We start from the raw sequence: 24,496 nt of genomic DNA, 5'->3' as shown, positions 1-24,496 counted from the left end.
CACAGTGTGTGTTGAGGCAGAAATGCTGTGACAATAACAGACATGATGTGACTGATATGTTATGGCACTTGTGTGTTACAACACAGGTGATGTGACAATCACATGGGCCTTGTAACAGTTTTGATGTGACACACATAAGCATGTGTGACACATGTGTGGTGATCACGTGAGGTGACACACAAATGGCTTGTGCTTGATGTGATATGACTCTCATGTGTGATGACAGGTATGATGCGATGCTCTGTAAAGCAAGTGACAATGTGAGGTGACACACAAGTTGGTTGGAACTGATCTGATGTGACACACACATGTGTGATATGAGAGGTATGATGTGACACCCCTGCATGGCATGTGACTTATATGAGGTGACACTCACTCTCTGGGTGTGACACATGTCAGGAGACACTCTCATGCGTGTTGAGACAGATGTGATATGACAATCACAGGTGCAATGCGACACATATGATGGGGCATTTGCATGTTAAGATACATGTGGGATGACAACCACAGAAGCGTTGTGACAGTTGTGATGTGACAGTCATAAATGGCTTGGGACAAATGAGTGGTGACAATCGTATGCTGATTGTGACCTTCTGAGTTGACATGCATGTGGGTTGTGATGGACATGATGTGACATGCACATGTGAAGTGACAGGTATGCTGTAATGCTTCTGGAAGTCTTCTGACAAATTGAGGTCACAATAACACTCTGAGTGTGACAGGTATCAGGTGACAATGCCACATGTGTTGAGACAGAAATGATATGAGAGCCACAGGCATGATGTGATAGCTATGATGTGACACTTGCCTCTTAAGACACATGGTGAGGTAACAATCACATGAGTGTTGTGACAGTTGTGATGTGACACACATAAGCAATGTGTGACAGGTGTGTGATGACAACCACATGCTGGTTGTGACCATGTGAGGTGACACAAGTGGGTTGTACCTGATGAGATATGACACTCTCACATGTGATGCGACAGATATGATGTGACACTCTGGAAGGCATTTGACACATGTGATGTGACACTCACACTCAGGGTATGACAGATGTCAGATGACACACCCACATGGGCTGAGACAGAAGTGACGTGATAATCATAAGTGTGATGGGATAGATACGATATAATGCTTTCATGTTATGACACATGTGAGGTAACGGCCACATGGGTGTGGTGACAGTTGTGATATGACACTGATAAGAGGCTTGTGACAGATGTGTGGTGACAATCATATGCCAGTGGTGAACACATGAGGTGACAAATGGGTGGTGATGGATGTGACGTGACAGTCCCATATGTGATGTGACAGGGAAACATGACACTTTGTAAGGCACCTGACAAATGGGAGGTGACAAACACACTCTGGGTGTGACAGATGCCAGGTGACACTGCCACATGTGTTGAGACAGAAATGATGCGAGAGTCACAGGCACGATGTGACAGATATGATGTGACACGTGCATTCTGACATAGGAGAAGTGACAGTCACATGGGTGTTATAACAGTTTTGATGTAACACACAGAAGTATGTGTGACAGATGTGTGGTGACAATCATATGCCAATTGTGACAATGGGAGGTGACACACAACTGGGTTGGAGCTGATGTGATGTGACAATCACATGTGCAATGTGACAGGTATGATGTGACAGTTGTGCGTGAAGACACATGTGAGGTGACAGTCACTTGAGCATTGTGACAGTTGTGATGTGAGACTCATAAGTGGCTTGTGACCAGTGTGTGGTGACAATCATATGCAGATTGTGACCATCTGAGATCACATACATATGGGTTTTGACTGATGTGATGTGACATGCACATGTCAGATGTGACAGGGATGATGTGACACTCCCAGAAGACGTGTGACAAGTGTGAGGTGACAATCACACTGTGGGTGTGACAGATATCAGGTGACACTGCCACGTGTGTTGAGACAGAAATGATGTGATGATCACAGGCATGATATGAGAGATATGATGTGACACTTGCATATTATAACACAGATGAGGTGACAATCACATGGGCATTGTAACAGATTTGACGTGACCCACATAAGCATGTGTGACAGATGTGTGGTGACAATAACATGTGGGTTGTGACCATGTGAGGTGACACACAAGTGGGTTGTGCCTCATGTGATATTTCACTCCCATGTGTAATGTGACAGATATGATGTGACACTCCATAACACATGTGACAAATGTGAGGTGACAATCACACTCGAGGTGTGACATATGTCAGGTGACACTGCCACATGTGTTGAAGTAGAAATGGTGTGACCAATAACAGGCACAATGTGACTGACATTTTTGGATAATTGCATGTTATGACACACATGAGGTGACAATCACTCAGGCATTATGACAGGTGTGATGTGACAATCATAAGAGGCTTGTGACAGATGTGTGGTGACAATCACATGCCAATTGTGACAGGGTGAGCTGATACACACCTGGGTTGTGCCTGAAGTTATGTGACATTCTCATGTGTAATGACATATACTGTGTGATACTCTGTAATGCATGTGACAAATGTGAGGTGACAATCACAGTCTTGGTGTGACAGATGTCATGTGACACTGCCATGTGTGTTGAGACAGAAATGGCATGACAGTCACAGGCTCAATGTGACAGATATGATGTGACACTTGCCCATGATGACACTGGTGAGGTGACAATCACAGGGGGTTGTGAAAGTTGTGATGTGACACACATAATCAGTGTGTGACAGGTATGTTTTGGCAACCACATGTAGGTTGTGACCATGTGAGATGACACACAAGTGGGTTGTGCCTGCTGTGATGTGATACTCTCATGTGTGATGACAGATATGATGTAACACTTCATCAAGCATGTGGCAAATGTGAGTCAACAATCACACTCTGGGTGTAACAGATGTCAGATGACACTGCCATATTTGCTGAGACAGAAATGATGTGACAGTCACAGGCATGATGTGAAAAATAGGATGTGACACTACATAAAGCATGTCACAAATGTGAGGAGATAATGACACTTTGGATGTGACAGATATCACAACTGCCATGTGTGTTGAGACAGAAATGATATGACAATAACAGGCATGTGACTGATATGTAGTGGCACTTGCACATTATGACACATGAGAAGACAATCACAAGGACCTTGTGACAGGTGTGATGTGACAATCATAAGTGGTTTGTGCCAGTTGTGGGTTGACAATCACTCGATGGTTGTGATAATGTGAATTGTGGAAAAACAGGTTTGTGATATAGACTTTGACATGCACATGTGTGATGTGACAGATATGCGACTCTCTCTAAGGCATGTGTCAAATATGAGGTGACGATCACACTCTGGGTGTAACAGATGTCAGGGGAATCTGCCACATGTGTTGAGACAGAAATGAGGTCACAGGTGCAATGTGACAGATATGATGTGACAGTTGTGCATGATGACACAGAGGAGGTGACAATCACAAGGGCACAGTGTGTGTTGAGGCAGAAATGCTGTGACAATAACAGACATGATGTGACTGATATGTTATGGCACTTGTGTGTTACAACACAGGTGATGTGACAATCACATGGGCCTTGTAACAGTTTTGATGTGACACACATAAGCATGTGTGACACATGTGTGGTGATCACGTGAGGTGACACACAAATGGCTTGTGCTTGATGTGATATGACTCTCATGTGTGATGACAGGTATGATGCGATGCTCTGTAAAGCAAGTGACAATGTGAGGTGACACACAAGTTGGTTGGAACTGATCTGATGTGACACACACATGTGTGATATGAGAGGTATGATGTGACACCCCTGCATGGCATGTGACTTATATGAGGTGACAATCACTCTCTGGGTGTGACACATGTCAGGAGACACTCTCATGCGTGTTGAGACAGATGTGATATGACAATCACAGGTGCAATGCGACACATATGATGGGGCATTTGCATGTTAAGATACATGTGGGATGACAACCACAGAAGTGTTGTGACAGTTGTGATGTGACAGTCATAAATGGCTTGGGACAAATGAGTGGTGACAATCGTATGCTGATTGTGACCTTCTGAGTTGACATGCATGTGGGTTGTGATGGACATGATGTGACATGCACATGTGAAGTGACAGGTATGCTGTAATGCTTCTGGAAGTCTTCTGACAAATTGAGGTCACAATACCACTCTGAGTGTGACAGGTATCAGGTGACAATGCCACATGTGTTGAGACAGAAATGATATGAGAGCCACAGGCATGATGTGATAGCTATGATGTGACACTTGCCTCTTAAGACACATGGTGAGGTAACAATCACATGAGTGTTGTGACAGTTGTGATGTGACACACATAAGCAATGTGTGACAGGTGTGTGATGACAACCACATGCTGGTTGTGACCATGTGAGGTGACACAAGTGGGTTGTACCTGATGAGATATGACACTCTCACATGTGATGCGACAGATATGATGTGACACTCTGGAAGGCATTTGACACATGTGATGTGACACTCACACTCAGGGTATGACAGATGTCAGATGACACACCCACATGGGCTGAGACAGAAGTGACGTGATAATCATAAGTGTGATGGGATAGATACGATATAATGCTTTCATGTTATGACACATGTGAGGTAACGGCCACATGGGTGTGGTGACAGTTGTGATATGACACTGATAAGAGGCTTGTGACAGATGTGTGGTGACAATCATATGCCAGTGGTGAACACATGAGGTGACAAATGGGTGGTGATGGATGTGACGTGACAGTCCCATATGTGATGTGACAGGGAAACATGACACTTTGTAAGGCACCTGACAAATGGGAGGTGACAAACACACTCTGGGTGTGACAGATGCCAGGTGACACTGCCACATGTGTTGAGACAGAAATGATGCGAGAGTCACAGGCACGATGTGACAGATATGATGTGACACGTGCATTCTGACATAGGAGAAGTGACAGTCACATGGGTGTTATAACAGTTTTGATGTAACACACAGAAGTATGTGTGACAGATGTGTGGTGACAATCATATGCCAATTGTGACAATGGGAGGTGACACACAACTGGGTTGGAGCTGATGTGATGTGACAATCACATGTGCAATGTGACAGGTATGATGTGACAGTTGTGCGTGAAGACACATGTGAGGTGACAGTCACTTGAGCATTGTGACAGTTGTGATGTGAGACTCATAAGTGGCTTGTGACCAGTGTGTGGTGACAATCATATGCAGATTGTGACCATCTGAGATCACATACATATGGGTTTTGACTGATGTGATGTGACATGCACATGTCAGATGTGACAGGGATGATGTGACACTCCCAGAAGACGTGTGACAAGTGTGAGGTGACAATCACACTGTGGGTGTGACAGATATCAGGTGACACTGCCACGTGTGTTGAGACAGAAATGATGTGATGATCACAGGCATGATATGAGAGATATGATGTGACACTTGCATATTATAACACAGATGAGGTGACAATCACATGGGCATTGTAACAGATTTGACGTGACCCACATAAGCATGTGTGACAGATGTGTGGTGACAATAACATGTGGGTTGTGACCATGTGAGGTGACACACAAGTGGGTTGTGCCTCATGTGATATTTCACTCCCATGTGTAATGTGACAGATATGATGTGACACTCCATAACACATGTGACAAATGTGAGGTGACAATCACACTCGAGGTGTGACATATGTCAGGTGACACTGCCACATGTGTTGAAGTAGAAATGGTGTGACCAATAACAGGCACAATGTGACTGACATTTTTGGATAATTGCATGTTATGACACACATGAGGTGACAATCACTCAGGCATTATGACAGGTGTGATGTGACAATCATAAGAGGCTTGTGACAGATGTGTGGTGACAATCACATGCCAATTGTGACAGGGTGAGCTGATACACACGTGGGTTGTGCCTGAAGTTATGTGACATTCTCATGTGTAATGACATATACTGTGTGATACTCTGTAATGCATGTGACAAATGTGAGGTGACAATCACAGTCTTGGTGTGACAGATGTCATGTGACACTGCCATGTGTGTTGAGACAGAAATGGCATGACAGTCACAGGCTCAATGTGACAGATATGATGTGACACTTGCCCATGATGACACTGGTGAGGTGACAATCACAGGGGGTTGTGAAAGTTGTGATGTGACACACATAATCAGTGTGTGACAGGTATGTTTTGGCAACCACATGTAGGTTGTGACCATGTGAGATGACACACAAGTGGGTTGTGCCTGCTGTGATGTGATACTCTCATGTGTGATGACAGATATGATGTAACACTTCATCAAGCATGTGGCAAATGTGAGTCAACAATCACACTCTGGGTGTGACAGATGTCAGATGACACTGCCATATTTGCTGAGACAGAAATGATGTGACAGTCACAGGCATGATGTGAAAAATAGGATGTGACACTACATAAAGCATGTCACAAATGTGAGGAGATAATGACACTTTGGATGTGACAGATATCACAACTGCCATGTGTGTTGAGACAGAAATGATATGACAATAACAGGCATGTGACTGATATGTAGTGGCACTTGCACATTATGACACATGAGAAGACAATCACAAGGACCTTGTGACAGGTGTGATGTGACAATCATAAGTGGTTTGTGCCAGTTGTGGGTTGACAATCACTCGATGGTTGTGATAATGTGAATTGTGGAAAAACAGGTTTGTGATATAGACTTTGACATGCACATGTGTGATGTGACAGATATGCGACTCTCTCTAAGGCATGTGTCAAATATGAGGTGACGATCACACTCTGGGTGTAACAGATGTCAGGGGAATCTGCCACATGTGTTGAGACAGAAATGAGGTCACAGGTGCAATGTGACAGATATGATGTGACAGTTGTGCATGATGACACAGAGGAGGTGACAATCACAAGGGCACAGTGTGTGTTGAGGCAGAAATGCTGTGACAATAACAGACATGATGTGACTGATATGTTATGGCACTTGTGTGTTACAACACAGGTGATGTGACAATCACATGGGCCTTGTAACAGTTTTGATGTGACACACATAAGCATGTGTGACACATGTGTGGTGATCACGTGAGGTGACACACAAATGGCTTGTGCTTGATGTGATATGACTCTCATGTGTGATGACAGGTATGATGCGATGCTCTGTAAAGCAAGTGACAATGTGAGGTGACACACAAGTTGGTTGGAACTGATCTGATGTGACACACACATGTGTGATATGAGAGGTATGATGTGACACCCCTGCATGGCATGTGACTTATATGAGGTGACACTCACTCTCTGGGTGTGACACATGTCAGGAGACACTCTCATGCGTGTTGAGACAGATGTGATATGACAATCACAGGTGCAATGCGACACATATGATGGGGCATTTGCATGTTAAGATACATGTGGGATGACAACCACAGAAGCGTTGTGACAGTTGTGATGTGACAGTCATAAATGGCTTGGGACAAATGAGTGGTGACAATCGTATGCTGATTGTGACCTTCTGAGTTGACATGCATGTGGGTTGTGATGGACATGATGTGACATGCACATGTGAAGTGACAGGTATGCTGTAATGCTTCTGGAAGTCTTCTGACAAATTGAGGTCACAATAACACTCTGAGTGTGACAGGTATCAGGTGACAATGCCACATGTGTTGAGACAGAAATGATATGAGAGCCACAGGCATGATGTGATAGCTATGATGTGACACTTGCCTCTTAAGACACATGGTGAGGTAACAATCACATGAGTGTTGTGACAGTTGTGATGTGACACACATAAGCAATGTGTGACAGGTGTGTGATGACAACCACATGCTGGTTGTGACCATGTGAGGTGACACAAGTGGGTTGTACCTGATGAGATATGACACTCTCACATGTGATGCGACAGATATGATGTGACACTCTGGAAGGCATTTGACACATGTGATGTGACACTCACACTCAGGGTATGACAGATGTCAGATGACACACCCACATGGGCTGAGACAGAAGTGACGTGATAATCATAAGTGTGATGGGATAGATACGATATAATGCTTTCATGTTATGACACATGTGAGGTAACGGCCACATGGGTGTGGTGACAGTTGTGATATGACACTGATAAGAGGCTTGTGACAGATGTGTGGTGACAATCATATGCCAGTGGTGAACACATGAGGTGACAAATGGGTGGTGATGGATGTGACGTGACAGTCCCATATGTGATGTGACAGGGAAACATGACACTTTGTAAGGCACCTGACAAATGGGAGGTGACAAACACACTCTGGGTGTGACAGATGCCAGGTGACACTGCCACATGTGTTGAGACAGAAATGATGCGAGAGTCACAGGCACGATGTGACAGATATGATGTGACACGTGCATTCTGACATAGGAGAAGTGACAGTCACATGGGTGTTATAACAGTTTTGATGTAACACACAGAAGTATGTGTGACAGATGTGTGGTGACAATCATATGCCAATTGTGACAATGGGAGGTGACACACAACTGGGTTGGAGCTGATGTGATGTGACAATCACATGTGCAATGTGACAGGTATGATGTGACAGTTGTGCGTGAAGACACATGTGAGGTGACAGTCACTTGAGCATTGTGACAGTTGTGATGTGAGACTCATAAGTGGCTTGTGACCAGTGTGTGGTGACAATCATATGCAGATTGTGACCATCTGAGATCACATACATATGGGTTTTGACTGATGTGATGTGACATGCACATGTCAGATGTGACAGGGATGATGTGACACTCCCAGAAGACGTGTGACAAGTGTGAGGTGACAATCACACTGTGGGTGTGACAGATATCAGGTGACACTGCCACGTGTGTTGAGACAGAAATGATGTGATGATCACAGGCATGATATGAGAGATATGATGTGACACTTGCATATTATAACACAGATGAGGTGACAATCACATGGGCATTGTAACAGATTTGACGTGACCCACATAAGCATGTGTGACAGATGTGTGGTGACAATAACATGTGGGTTGTGACCATGTGAGGTGACACACAAGTGGGTTGTGCCTCATGTGATATTTCACTCCCATGTGTAATGTGACAGATATGATGTGACACTCCATAACACATGTGACAAATGTGAGGTGACAATCACACTCGAGGTGTGACATATGTCAGGTGACACTGCCACATGTGTTGAAGTAGAAATGGTGTGACCAATAACAGGCACAATGTGACTGACATTTTTGGATAATTGCATGTTATGACACACATGAGGTGACAATCACTCAGGCATTATGACAGGTGTGATGTGACAATCATAAGAGGCTTGTGACAGATGTGTGGTGACAATCACATGCCAATTGTGACAGGGTGAGCTGATACACACGTGGGTTGTGCCTGAAGTTATGTGACATTCTCATGTGTAATGACATATACTGTGTGATACTCTGTAATGCATGTGACAAATGTGAGGTGACAATCACAGTCTTGGTGTGACAGATGTCATGTGACACTGCCATGTGTGTTGAGACAGAAATGGCATGACAGTCACAGGCTCAATGTGACAGATATGATGTGACACTTGCCCATGATGACACTGGTGAGGTGACAATCACAGGGGGTTGTGAAAGTTGTGATGTGACACACATAATCAGTGTGTGACAGGTATGTTTTGGCAACCACATGTAGGTTGTGACCATGTGAGATGACACACAAGTGGGTTGTGCCTGCTGTGATGTGATACTCTCATGTGTGATGACAGATATGATGTAACACTTCATCAAGCATGTGGCAAATGTGAGTCAACAATCACACTCTGGGTGTGACAGATGTCAGATGACACTGCCATATTTGCTGAGACAGAAATGATGTGACAGTCACAGGCATGATGTGAAAAATAGGATGTGACACTACATAAAGCATGTCACAAATGTGAGGAGATAATGACACTTTGGATGTGACAGATATCACAACTGCCATGTGTGTTGAGACAGAAATGATATGACAATAACAGGCATGTGACTGATATGTAGTGGCACTTGCACATTATGACACATGAGAAGACAATCACAAGGACCTTGTGACAGGTGTGATGTGACAATCATAAGTGGTTTGTGCCAGTTGTGGGTTGACAATCACTCGATGGTTGTGATAATGTGAATTGTGGAAAAACAGGTTTGTGATATAGACTTTGACATGCACATGTGTGATGTGACAGATATGCGACTCTCTCTAAGGCATGTGTCAAATATGAGGTGACGATCACACTCTGGGTGTAACAGATGTCAGGGGAATCTGCCACATGTGTTGAGACAGAAATGAGGTCACAGGTGCAATGTGACAGATATGATGTGACAGTTGTGCATGATGACACAGAGGAGGTGACAATCACAAGGGCACAGTGTGTGTTGAGGCAGAAATGCTGTGACAATAACAGACATGATGTGACTGATATGTTATGGCACTTGTGTGTTACAACACAGGTGATGTGACAATCACATGGGCCTTGTAACAGTTTTGATGTGACACACATAAGCATGTGTGACACATGTGTGGTGATCACGTGAGGTGACACACAAATGGCTTGTGCTTGATGTGATATGACTCTCATGTGTGATGACAGGTATGATGCGATGCTCTGTAAAGCAAGTGACAATGTGAGGTGACACACAAGTTGGTTGGAACTGATCTGATGTGACACACACATGTGTGATATGAGAGGTATGATGTGACACCCCTGCATGGCATGTGACTTATATGAGGTGACACTCACTCTCTGGGTGTGACACATGTCAGGAGACACTCTCATGCGTGTTGAGACAGATGTGATATGACAATCACAGGTGCAATGCGACACATATGATGGGGCATTTGCATGTTAAGATACATGTGGGATGACAACCACAGAAGCGTTGTGACAGTTGTGATGTGACAGTCATAAATGGCTTGGGACAAATGAGTGGTGACAATCGTATGCTGATTGTGACCTTCTGAGTTGACATGCATGTGGGTTGTGATGGACATGATGTGACATGCACATGTGAAGTGACAGGTATGCTGTAATGCTTCTGGAAGTCTTCTGACAAATTGAGGTCACAATAACACTCTGAGTGTGACAGGTATCAGGTGACAATGCCACATGTGTTGAGACAGAAATGATATGAGAGCCACAGGCATGATGTGATAGCTATGATGTGACACTTGCCTCTTAAGACACATGGTGAGGTAACAATCACATGAGTGTTGTGACAGTTGTGATGTGACACACATAAGCAATGTGTGACAGGTGTGTGATGACAACCACATGCTGGTTGTGACCATGTGAGGTGACACAAGTGGGTTGTACCTGATGAGATATGACACTCTCACATGTGATGCGACAGATATGATGTGACACTCTGGAAGGCATTTGACACATGTGATGTGACACTCACACTCAGGGTATGACAGATGTCAGATGACACACCCACATGGGCTGAGACAGAAGTGACGTGATAATCATAAGTGTGATGGGATAGATACGATATAATGCTTTCATGTTATGACACATGTGAGGTAACGGCCACATGGGTGTGGTGACAGTTGTGATATGACACTGATAAGAGGCTTGTGACAGATGTGTGGTGACAATCATATGCCAGTGGTGAACACATGAGGTGACAAATGGGTGGTGATGGATGTGACGTGACAGTCCCATATGTGATGTGACAGGGAAACATGACACTTTGTAAGGCACCTGACAAATGGGAGGTGACAAACACACTCTGGGTGTGACAGATGCCAGGTGACACTGCCACATGTGTTGAGACAGAAATGATGCGAGAGTCACAGGCACGATGTGACAGATATGATGTGACACGTGCATTCTGACATAGGAGAAGTGACAGTCACATGGGTGTTATAACAGTTTTGATGTAACACACAGAAGTATGTGTGACAGATGTGTGGTGACAATCATATGCCAATTGTGACAATGGGAGGTGACACACAACTGGGTTGGATCTGATGTGATGTGACAATCACATGTGCAATGTGACAGGTATGATGTGACAGTTGTGCGTGAAGACACATGTGAGGTGACAGTCACTTGAGCATTGTGACAGTTGTGATGTGAGACTCATAAGTGGCTTGTGACCAGTGTGTGGTGACAATCATATGCAGATTGTGACCATCTGAGATCACATACATATGGGTTTTGACTGATGTGATGTGACATGCACATGTCAGATGTGACAGGGATGATGTGACACTCCCAGAAGACGTGTGACAAGTGTGAGGTGACAATCACACTGTGGGTGTGACAGATATCAGGTGACACTGCCACGTGTGTTGAGACAGAAATGATGTGATGATCACAGGCATGATATGAGAGATATGATGTGACACTTGCATATTATAACACAGATGAGGTGACAATCACATGGGCATTGTAACAGATTTGACGTGACCCACATAAGCATGTGTGACAGATGTGTGGTGACAATAACATGTGGGTTGTGACCATGTGAGGTGACACACAAGTGGGTTGTGCCTCATGTGATATTTCACTCCCATGTGTAATGTGACAGATATGATGTGACACTCCATAACACATGTGACAAATGTGAGGTGACAATCACACTCGAGGTGTGACATATGTCAGGTGACACTGCCACATGTGTTGAAGTAGAAATGGTGTGACCAATAACAGGCACAATGTGACTGACATTTTTGGATAATTGCATGTTATGACACACATGAGGTGGCAATCACTCAGGCATTATGACAGGTGTGATGTGACAATCATAAGAGGCTTGTGACAGATGTGTGGTGACAATCACATGCCAATTGTGACAGGGTGAGCTGATACACACCTGGGTTGTGCCTGAAGTTATGTGACATTCTCATGTGTAATGACATATACTGTGTGATACTCTGTAATGCATGTGACAAATGTGAGGTGACAATCACAGTCTTGGTGTGACAGATGTCATGTGACACTGCCATGTGTGTTGAGACAGAAATGGCATGACAGTCACAGGCTCAATGTGACAGATATGATGTGACACTTGCCCATGATGACACTGGTGAGGTGACAATCACAGGGGGTTGTGAAAGTTGTGATGTGACACACATAATCAGTGTGTGACAGGTATGTTTTGGCAACCACATGTAGGTTGTGACCATGTGAGATGACACACAAGTGGGTTGTGCCTGCTGTGATGTGATACTCTCATGTGTGATGACAGATATGATGTAACACTTCATCAAGCATGTGGCAAATGTGAGTCAACAATCACACTCTGGGTGTGACAGATGTCAGATGACACTGCCATATTTGCTGAGACAGAAATGATGTGACAGTCACAGGCATGATGTGAAAAATAGGATGTGACACTACATAAAGCATGTCACAAATGTGAGGAGATAATGACACTTTGGATGTGACAGATATCACAACTGCCATGTGTGTTGAGACAGAAATGATATGACAATAACAGGCATGTGACTGATATGTAGTGGCACTTGCACATTATGACACATGAGAAGACAATCACAAGGACCTTGTGACAGGTGTGATGTGACAATCATAAGTGGTTTGTGCCAGTTGTGGGTTGACAATCACTCGATGGTTGTGATAATGTGAATTGTGGAAAAACAGGTTTGTGATATAGACTTTGACATGCACATGTGTGATGTGACAGATATGCGACTCTCTCTAAGGCATGTGTCAAATATGAGGTGACGATCACACTCTGGGTGTAACAGATGTCAGGGGAATCTGCCACATGTGTTGAGACAGAAATGAGGTCACAGGTGCAATGTGACAGATATGATGTGACAGTTGTGCATGATGACACAGAGGAGGTGACAATCACAAGGGCACAGTGTGTGTTGAGGCAGAAATGCTGTGACAATAGCAGACATGATGTGACTGATATGTTATGGCACTTGTGTGTTACAACACAGGTGATGTGACAATCACATGGGCCTTGTAACAGTTTTGATGTGACACACATAAGCATGTGTGACACATGTGTGGTGATCACGTGAGGTGACACACAAATGGCTTGTGCTTGATGTGATATGACTCTCATGTGTGATGACAGGTATGATGCGATGCTCTGTAAAGCAAGTGACAATGTGAGGTGACACACAAGTTGGTTGGAACTGATCTGATGTGACACACACATGTGTGATATGAGAGGTATGATGTGACACCCCTGCATGGCATGTGACTTATATGAGGTGACAATCACTCTCTGGGTGTGACACATGTCAGGAGACACTCTCATGCGTGTTGAGACAGATGTGATATGACAATCACAGGTGCAATGCGACACATATGATGGGGCATTTGCATGTTAAGATACATGTGGGATGACAACCACAGAAGCGTTGTGACAGTTGTGATGTGACAGTCATAAATGGCTTGGGACAAATGAGTGGTGACAATCGTATGCTGATTGTGACCTTCTGAGTTGACATGCATGTGGGTTGTGATGGACATGATGTGACATGCACATGTGAAGTGACAGGTATGCTGTAATGCTTCTGGAAGTCTTCTGACAAATTGAGGTCACAATACCACTCTGAGTGTGACAGGTATCAGGTGACAATGCCACATGTGTTGAGACAGAAATGATATGAGAGCCACAGGCATGATGTGATAGCTATGATGTGACACTTGCCTCTTAAGACACATGGTGAGGTAACAATCACATGAGTGTTGTGACAGTTGTGATGTGACACACATAAGCAATGTGTGACAGGTGTGTGATGACAACCACATGCTGGTTGTGACCATGTGAGGTGACACAAGTGGGTTGTACCTGATGAGATATGACACTCTCACATGTGATGCGACAGATATGATGTGACACTCTGGAAGGCATTTGACACATGTGATGTGACACTCACACTCAGGGTATGACAGATGTCAGATGACACACCCACATGGGCTGAGACAGAAGTGACGTGATAATCATAAGTGTGATGGGATAGATACGATATAATGCTTTCATGTTATGACACATGTGAGGTAACGGCCACATGGGTGTGGTGACAGTTGTGATATGACACTGATAAGAGGCTTGTGACAGATGTGTGGTGACAATCATATGCCAGTGGTGAACACATGAGGTGACAAATGGGTGGTGATGGATGTGACGTGACAGTCCCATATGTGATGTGACAGGGAAACATGACACTTTGTAAGGCACCTGACAAATGGGAGGTGACAAACACACTCTGGGTGTGACAGATGCCAGGTGACACTGCCACATGTGTTGAGACAGAAATGATGCGAGAGTCACAGGCACGATGTGACAGATATGATGTGACACGTGCATTCTGACATAGGAGAAGTGACAGTCACATGGGTGTTATAACAGTTTTGATGTAACACACAGAAGTATGTGTGACAGATGTGTGGTGACAATCATATGCCAATTGTGACAATGGGAGGTGACACACAACTGGGTTGGATCTGATGTGATGTGACAATCACATGTGCAATGTGACAGGTATGATGTGACAGTTGTGCGTGAAGACACATGTGAGGTGACAGTCACTTGAGCATTGTGACAGTTGTGATGTGAGACTCATAAGTGGCTTGTGACCAGTGTGTGGTGACAATCATATGCAGATTGTGACCATCTGAGATCACATACATATGGGTTTTGACTGATGTGATGTGACCTGCACATGTCAGATGTGACAGGGATGATGTGACACTCCCAGAAGACGTGTGACAAGTGTGAGGTGACAATCACACTGTGGGTGTGACAGATATCAGGTGACACTGCCACGTGTGTTGAGACAGAAATGATGTGATGATCACAGGCATGATATGAGAGATATGATGTGACACTTGCATATTATAACACAGATGAGGTGACAATCACATGGGCATTGTAACAGATTTGACGTGACCCACATAAGCATGTGTGACAGATGTGTGGTGACAATAACATGTGGGTTGTGACCATGTGAGGTGACACACAAGTGGGTTGTGCCTCATGTGATATTTCACTCCCATGTGTAATGTGACAGATATGATGTGACACTCCATAACACATGTGACAAATGTGAGGTGACAATCACACTCGAGGTGTGACATATGTCAGGTGACACTGCCACATGTGTTGAAGTAGAAATGGTGTGACCAATAACAGGCACAATGTGACTGACATTTTTGGATAATTGCATGTTATGACACACATGAGGTGACAATCACTCAGGCATTATGACAGGTGTGATGTGACAATCATAAGAGGCTTGTGACAGATGTGTGGTGACAATCACATGCCAATTGTGACAGGGTGAGCTGATACACACCTGGGTTGTGCCTGAAGTTATGTGACATTCTCATGTGTAATGACATATACTGTGTGATACTCTGTAATGCATGTGACAAATGTGAGGTGACAATCACAGTCTTGGTGTGACAGATGTCATGTGACACTGCCATGTGTGTTGAGACAGAAATGGCATGACAGTCACAGGCTCAATGTGACAGATATGATGTGACACTTGCCCATGATGACACTGGTGAGGTGACAATCACAGGGGGTTGTGAAAGTTGTGATGTGACACACATAATCAGTGTGTGACAGGTATGTTTTGGCAACCACATGTAGGTTGTGACCATGTGAGATGACACACAAGTGGGTTGTGCCTGCTGTGATGTGATACTCTCATGTGTGATGACAGATATGATGTAACACTTCATCAAGCATGTGGCAAATGTGAGTCAACAATCACACTCTGGGTGTGACAGATGTCAGATGACACTGCCATATTTGCTGAGACAGAAATGATGTGACAGTCACAGGCATGATGTGAAAAATAGGATGTGACACTACATAAAGCATGTCACAAATGTGAGGAGATAATGACACTTTGGATGTGACAGATATCACAACTGCCATGTGTGTTGAGACAGAAATGATATGACAATAACAGGCATGTGACTGATATGTAGTGGCACTTGCACATTATGACACATGAGAAGACAATCACAAGGACCTTGTGACAGGTGTGATGTGACAATCATAAGTGGTTTGTGCCAGTTGTGGGTTGACAATCACTCGATGGTTGTGATAATGTGAATTGTGGAAAAACAGGTTTGTGATATAGACTTTGACATGCACATGTGTGATGTGACAGATATGCGACTCTCTCTAAGGCATGTGTCAAATATGAGGTGACGATCACACTCTGGGTGTAACAGATGTCAGGGGAATCTGCCACATGTGTTGAGACAGAAATGAGGTCACAGGTGCAATGTGACAGATATGATGTGACAGTTGTGCATGATGACACAGAGGAGGTGACAATCACAAGGGCACAGTGTGTGTTGAGGCAGAAATGCTGTGACAATAGCAGACATGATGTGACTGATATGTTATGGCACTTGTGTGTTACAACACAGGTGATGTGACAATCACATGGGCCTTGTAACAGTTTTGATGTGACACACATAAGCATGTGTGACACATGTGTGGTGATCACGTGAGGTGACACACAAATGGCTTGTGCTTGATGTGATATGACTCTCATGTGTGATGACAGGTATGATGCGATGCTCTGTAAAGCAAGTGACAATGTGAGGTGACACACAAGTTGGTTGGAACTGATCTGATGTGACACACACATGTGTGATATGAGAGGTATGATGTGACACCCCTGCATGGCATGTGACTTATATGAGGTGACAATCACTCTCTGGGTGTGACACATGTCAGGAGACACTCTCATGCGTGTTGAGACAGATGTGATATGACAATCACAGGTGCAATGCGACACATATGATGGGGCATTTGCATGTTAAGATACATGTGGGATGACAACCACAGAAGCGTTGTGACAGTTGTGATGTGACAGTCATAAATGGCTTGGGACAAATGAGTGGTGACAATCGTATGCTGATTGTGACCTTCTGAGTTGACATGCATGTGGGTTGTGATGGACATGATGTGACATGCACATGTGAAGTGACAGGTATGCTGTAATGCTTCTGGAAGTCTTCTGACAAATTGAGGTCACAATACCACTCTGAGTGTGACAGGTATCAGGTGACAATGCCACATGTGTTGAGACAGAAATGATATGAGAGCCACAGGCATGATGTGATAGCTATGATGTGACACTTGCCTCTTAAGACACATGGTGAGGTAACAATCACATGAGTGTTGTGACAGTTGTGATGTGACACACATAAGCAATGTGTGACAGGTGTGTGATGACAACCACATGCTGGTTGTGACCATGTGAGGTGACACAAGTGGGTTGTACCTGATGAGATATGACACTCTCACATGTGATGCGACAGATATGATGTGACACTCTGGAAGGCATTTGACACATGTGATGTGACACTCACACTCAGGGTATGACAGATGTCAGATGACACACCCACATGGGCTGAGACAGAAGTGACGTGATAATCATAAGTGTGATGGGATAGATACGATATAATGCTTTCATGTTATGACACATGTGAGGTAACGGCCACATGGGTGTGGTGACAGTTGTGATATGACACTGATAAGAGGCTTGTGACAGATGTGTGGTGACAATCATATGCCAGTGGTGAACACATGAGGTGACAAATGGGTGGTGATGGATGTGACGTGACAGTCCCATATGTGATGTGACAGGGAAACATGACACTTTGTAAGGCACCTGACAAATGGGAGGTGACAAACACACTCTGGGTGTGACAGATGCCAGGTGACACTGCCACATGTGTTGAGACAGAAATGATGCGAGAGTCACAGGCACGATGTGACAGATATGATGTGACACGTGCATTCTGACATAGGAGAAGTGACAGTCACATGGGTGTTATAACAGTTTTGATGTAACACACAGAAGTATGTGTGACAGATGTGTGGTGACAATCATATGCCAATTGTGACAATGGGAGGTGACACACAACTGGGTTGGATCTGATGTGATGTGACAATCACATGTGCAATGTGACAGGTATGATGTGACAGTTGTGTGTGAAGACACATGTGAGGTGACAGTCACTTGAGCATTGTGACAGTTGTGATGTGAGACTCATAAGTGGCTTGTGACCAGTGTGTGGTGACAATCATATGCAGATTGTGACCATCTGAGATCACATACATATGGGTTTTGACTGATGTGATGTGACATGCACATGTCAGATGTGACAGGGATGATGTGACACTCCCAGAAGACGTGTGACAAGTGTGAGGTGACAATCACACTGTGGGTGTGACAGATATCAGGTGACACTGCCACGTGTGTTGAGACAGAAATGATGTGATGATCACAGGCATGATATGAGAGATATGATGTGACACTTGCATATTATAACACAGATGAGGTGACAATCACATGGGCATTGTAACAGATTTGACGTGACCCACATAAGCATGTGTGACAGATGTGTGGTGACAATAACATGTGGGTTGTGACCATGTGAGGTGACACACAAGTGGGTTGTGCCTCATGTGATATTTCACTCCCATGTGTAATGTGACAGATATGATGTGACACTCCATAACACATGTGACAAATGTGAGGTGACAATCACACTCGAGGTGTGACATATGTCAGGTGACACTGCCACATGTGTTGAAGTAGAAATGGTGTGACCAATAACAGGCACAATGTGACTGACATTTTTGGATAATTGCATGTTATGACACACATGAGGTGACAATCACTCAGGCATTATGACAGGTGTGATGTGACAATCATAAGAGGCTTGTGACAGATGTGTGGTGACAATCACATGCCAATTGTGACAGGGTGAGCTGATACACACCTGGGTTGTGCCTGAAGTTATGTGACATTCTCATGTGTAATGACATATACTGTGTGATACTCTGTAATGCATGTGACAAATGTGAGGTGACAATCACAGTCTTGGTGTGACAGATGTCATGTGACACTGCCATGTGTGTTGAGACAGAAATGGCATGACAGTCACAGGCTCAATGTGACAGATATGATGTGACACTTGCCCATGATGACACTGGTGAGGTGACAATCACAGGGGGTTGTGAAAGTTGTGATGTGACACACATAATCAGTGTGTGACAGGTATGTTTTGGCAACCACATGTAGGTTGTGACCATGTGAGATGACACACAAGTGGGTTGTGCCTGCTGTGATGTGATACTCTCATGTGTGATGACAGATATGATGTAACACTTCATCAAGCATGTGGCAAATGTGAGTCAACAATCACACTCTGGGTGTGACAGATGTCAGATGACACTGCCATATTTGCTGAGACAGAAATGATGTGACAGTCACAGGCATGATGTGAAAAATAGGATGTGACACTACATAAAGCATGTCACAAATGTGAGGAGATAATGACACTTTGGATGTGACAGATATCACAACTGCCATGTGTGTTGAGACAGAAATGATATGACAATAACAGGCATGTGACTGATATGTAGTGGCACTTGCACATTATGACACATGAGAAGACAATCACAAGGACCTTGTGACAGGTGTGATGTGACAATCATAAGTGGTTTGTGCCAGTTGTGGGTTGACAATCACTCGATGGTTGTGATAATGTGAATTGTGGAAAAACAGGTTTGTGATATAGACTTTGACATGCACATGTGTGATGTGACAGATATGCGACTCTCTCTAAGGCATGTGTCAAATATGAGGTGACGATCACACTCTGGGTGTAACAGATGTCAGGGGAATCTGCCACATGTGTTGAGACAGAAATGAGGTCACAGGTGCAATGTGACAGATATGATGTGACAGTTGTGCATGATGACACAGAGGAGGTGACAATCACAAGGGCACAGTGTGTGTTGAGGCAGAAATGCTGTGACAATAGCAGACATGATGTGACTGATATGTTATGGCACTTGTGTGTTACAACACAGGTGATGTGACAATCACATGGGCCTTGTAACAGTTTTGATGTGACACACATAAGCATGTGTGACACATGTGTGGTGATCACGTGAGGTGACACACAAATGGCTTGTGCTTGATGTGATATGACTCTCATGTGTGATGACAGGTATGATGCGATGCTCTGTAAAGCAAGTGACAATGTGAGGTGACACACAAGTTGGTTGGAACTGATCTGATGTGACACACACATGTGTGATATGAGAGGTATGATGTGACACCCCTGCATGGCATGTGACTTATATGAGGTGACAATCACTCTCTGGGTGTGACACATGTCAGGAGACACTCTCATGCGTGTTGAGACAGATGTGATATGACAATCACAGGTGCAATGCGACACATATGATGGGGCATTTGCATGTTAAGATACATGTGGGATGACAACCACAGAAGCGTTGTGACAGTTGTGATGTGACAGTCATAAATGGCTTGGGACAAATGAGTGGTGACAATCGTATGCTGATTGTGACCTTCTGAGTTGACATGCATGTGGGTTGTGATGGACATGATGTGACATGCACATGTGAAGTGACAGGTATGCTGTAATGCTTCTGGAAGTCTTCTGACAAATTGAGGTCACAATACCACTCTGAGTGTGACAGGTATCAGGTGACAATGCCACATGTGTTGAGACAGAAATGATATGAGAGCCACAGGCATGATGTGATAGCTATGATGTGACACTTGCCTCTTAAGACACATGGTGAGGTAACAATCACATGAGTGTTGTGACAGTTGTGATGTGACACACATAAGCAATGTGTGACAGGTGTGTGATGACAACCACATGCTGGTTGTGACCATGTGAGGTGACACAAGTGGGTTGTACCTGATGAGATATGACACTCTCACATGTGATGCGACAGATATGATGTGACACTCTGGAAGGCATTTGACACATGTGATGTGACACTCACACTCAGGGTATGACAGATGTCAGATGACACACCCACATGGGCTGAGACAGAAGTGACGTGATAATCATAAGTGTGATGGGATAGATACGATATAATGCTTTCATGTTATGACACATGTGAGGTAACGGCCACATGGGTGTGGTGACAGTTGTGATATGACACTGATAAGAGGCTTGTGACAGATGTGTGGTGACAATCATATGCCAGTGGTGAACACATGAGGTGACAAATGGGTGGTGATGGATGTGACGTGACAGTCCCATATGTGATGTGACAGGGAAACATGACACTTTGTAAGGCACCTGACAAATGGGAGGTGACAAACACACTCTGGGTGTGACAGATGCCAGGTGACACTGCCACATGTGTTGAGACAGAAATGATGCGAGAGTCACAGGCACGATGTGACAGATATGATGTGACACGTGCATTCTGACATAGGAGAAGTGACAGTCACATGGGTGTTATAACAGTTTTGATGTAACACACAGAAGTATGTGTGACAGATGTGTGGTGACAATCATATGCCAATTGTGACAATGGGAGGTGACACACAACTGGGTTGGATCTGATGTGATGTGACAATCACATGTGCAATGTGACAGGTATGATGTGACAGTTGTGCGTGAAGACACATGTGAGGTGACAGTCACTTGAGCATTGTGACAGTTGTGATGTGAGACTCATAAGTGGCTTGTGACCAGTGTGTGGTGACAATCATATGCAGATTGTGACCATCTGAGATCACATACATATGGGTTTTGACTGATGTGATGTGACCTGCACATGTCAGATGTGACAGGGATGATGTGACACTCCCAGAAGACGTGTGACAAGTGTGAGGTGACAATCACACTGTGGGTGTGACAGATATCAGGTGACACTGCCACGTGTGTTGAGACAGAAATGATGTGATGATCACAGGCATGATATGAGAGATATGATGTGACACTTGCATATTATAACACAGATGAGGTGACAATCACATGGGCATTGTAACAGATTTGACGTGACCCACATAAGCATGTGTGACAGATGTGTGGTGACAATAACATGTGGGTTGTGACCATGTGAGGTGACACACAAGTGGGTTGTGCCTCATGTGATATTTCACTCCCATGTGTAATGTGACAGATATGATGTGACACTCCATAACACATGTGACAAATGTGAGGTGACAATCACACTCGAGGTGTGACATATGTCAGGTGACACTGCCACATGTGTTGAAGTAGAAATGGTGTGACCAATAACAGGCACAATGTGACTGACATTTTTGGATAATTGCATGTTATGACACACATGAGGTGGCAATCACTCAGGCATTATGACAGGTGTGATGTGACAATCATAAGAGGCTTGTGACAGATGTGTGGTGACAATCACATGCCAATTGTGACAGGGTGAGCTGATACACACCTGGGTTGTGCCTGAAGTTATGTGACATTCTCATGTGTAATGACATATACTGTGTGATACTCTGTAATGCATGTGACAAATGTGAGGTGACAATCACAGTCTTGGTGTGACAGATGTCATGTGACACTGCCATGTGTGTTGAGACAGAAATGGCATGACAGTCACAGGCTCAATGTGACAGATATGATGTGACACTTGCCCATGATGACACTGGTGAGGTGACAATCACAGGGGGTTGTGAAAGTTGTGATGTGACACACATAATCAGTGTGTGACAGGTATGTTTTGGCAACCACATGTAGGTTGTGACCATGTGAGATGACACACAAGTGGGTTGTGCCTGCTGTGATGTGATACTCTCATGTGTGATGACAGATATGATGTAACACTTCATCAAGCATGTGGCAAATGTGAGTCAACAATCACACTCTGGGTGTGACAGATGTCAGATGACACTGCCATATTTGCTGAGACAGAAATGATGTGACAGTCACAGGCATGATGTGAAAAATAGGATGTGACACTACATAAAGCATGTCACAAATGTGAGGAGATAATGACACTTTGGATGTGACAGATATCACAACTGCCATGTGTGTTGAGACAGAAATGATATGACAATAACAGGCATGTGACTGATATGTAGTGGCACTTGCACATTATGACACATGAGAAGACAATCACAAGGACCTTGTGACAGGTGTGATGTGACAATCATAAGTGGTTTGTGCCAGTTGTGGGTTGACAATCACTCGATGGTTGTGATAATGTGAATTGTGGAAAAACAGGTTTGTGATATAGACTTTGACATGCACATGTGTGATGTGACAGATATGCGACTCTCTCTAAGGCATGTGTCAAATATGAGGTGACGATCACACTCTGGGTGTAACAGATGTCAGGGGAATCTGCCACATGTGTTGAGACAGAAATGAGGTCACAGGTGCAATGTGACAGATATGATGTGACAGTTGTGCATGATGACACAGAGGAGGTGACAATCACAAGGGCACAGTGTGTGTTGAGGCAGAAATGCTGTGACAATAGCAGACATGATGTGACTGATATGTTATGGCACTTGTGTGTTACAACACAGGTGATGTGACAATCACATGGGCCTTGTAACAGTTTTGATGTGACACACATAAGCATGTGTGACACATGTGTGGTGATCACGTGAGGTGACACACAAATGGCTTGTGCTTGATGTGATATGACTCTCATGTGTGATGACAGGTATGATG

Source organism: Hippopotamus amphibius, chromosome 7, assembly GCF_030028045.1.
Source record: "Hippopotamus amphibius kiboko isolate mHipAmp2 chromosome 7, mHipAmp2.hap2, whole genome shotgun sequence".
NCBI lineage: Eukaryota > Metazoa > Chordata > Mammalia > Artiodactyla > Hippopotamidae > Hippopotamus > Hippopotamus amphibius.
Note: the sequence above shows the minus strand (reverse complement) of the source record.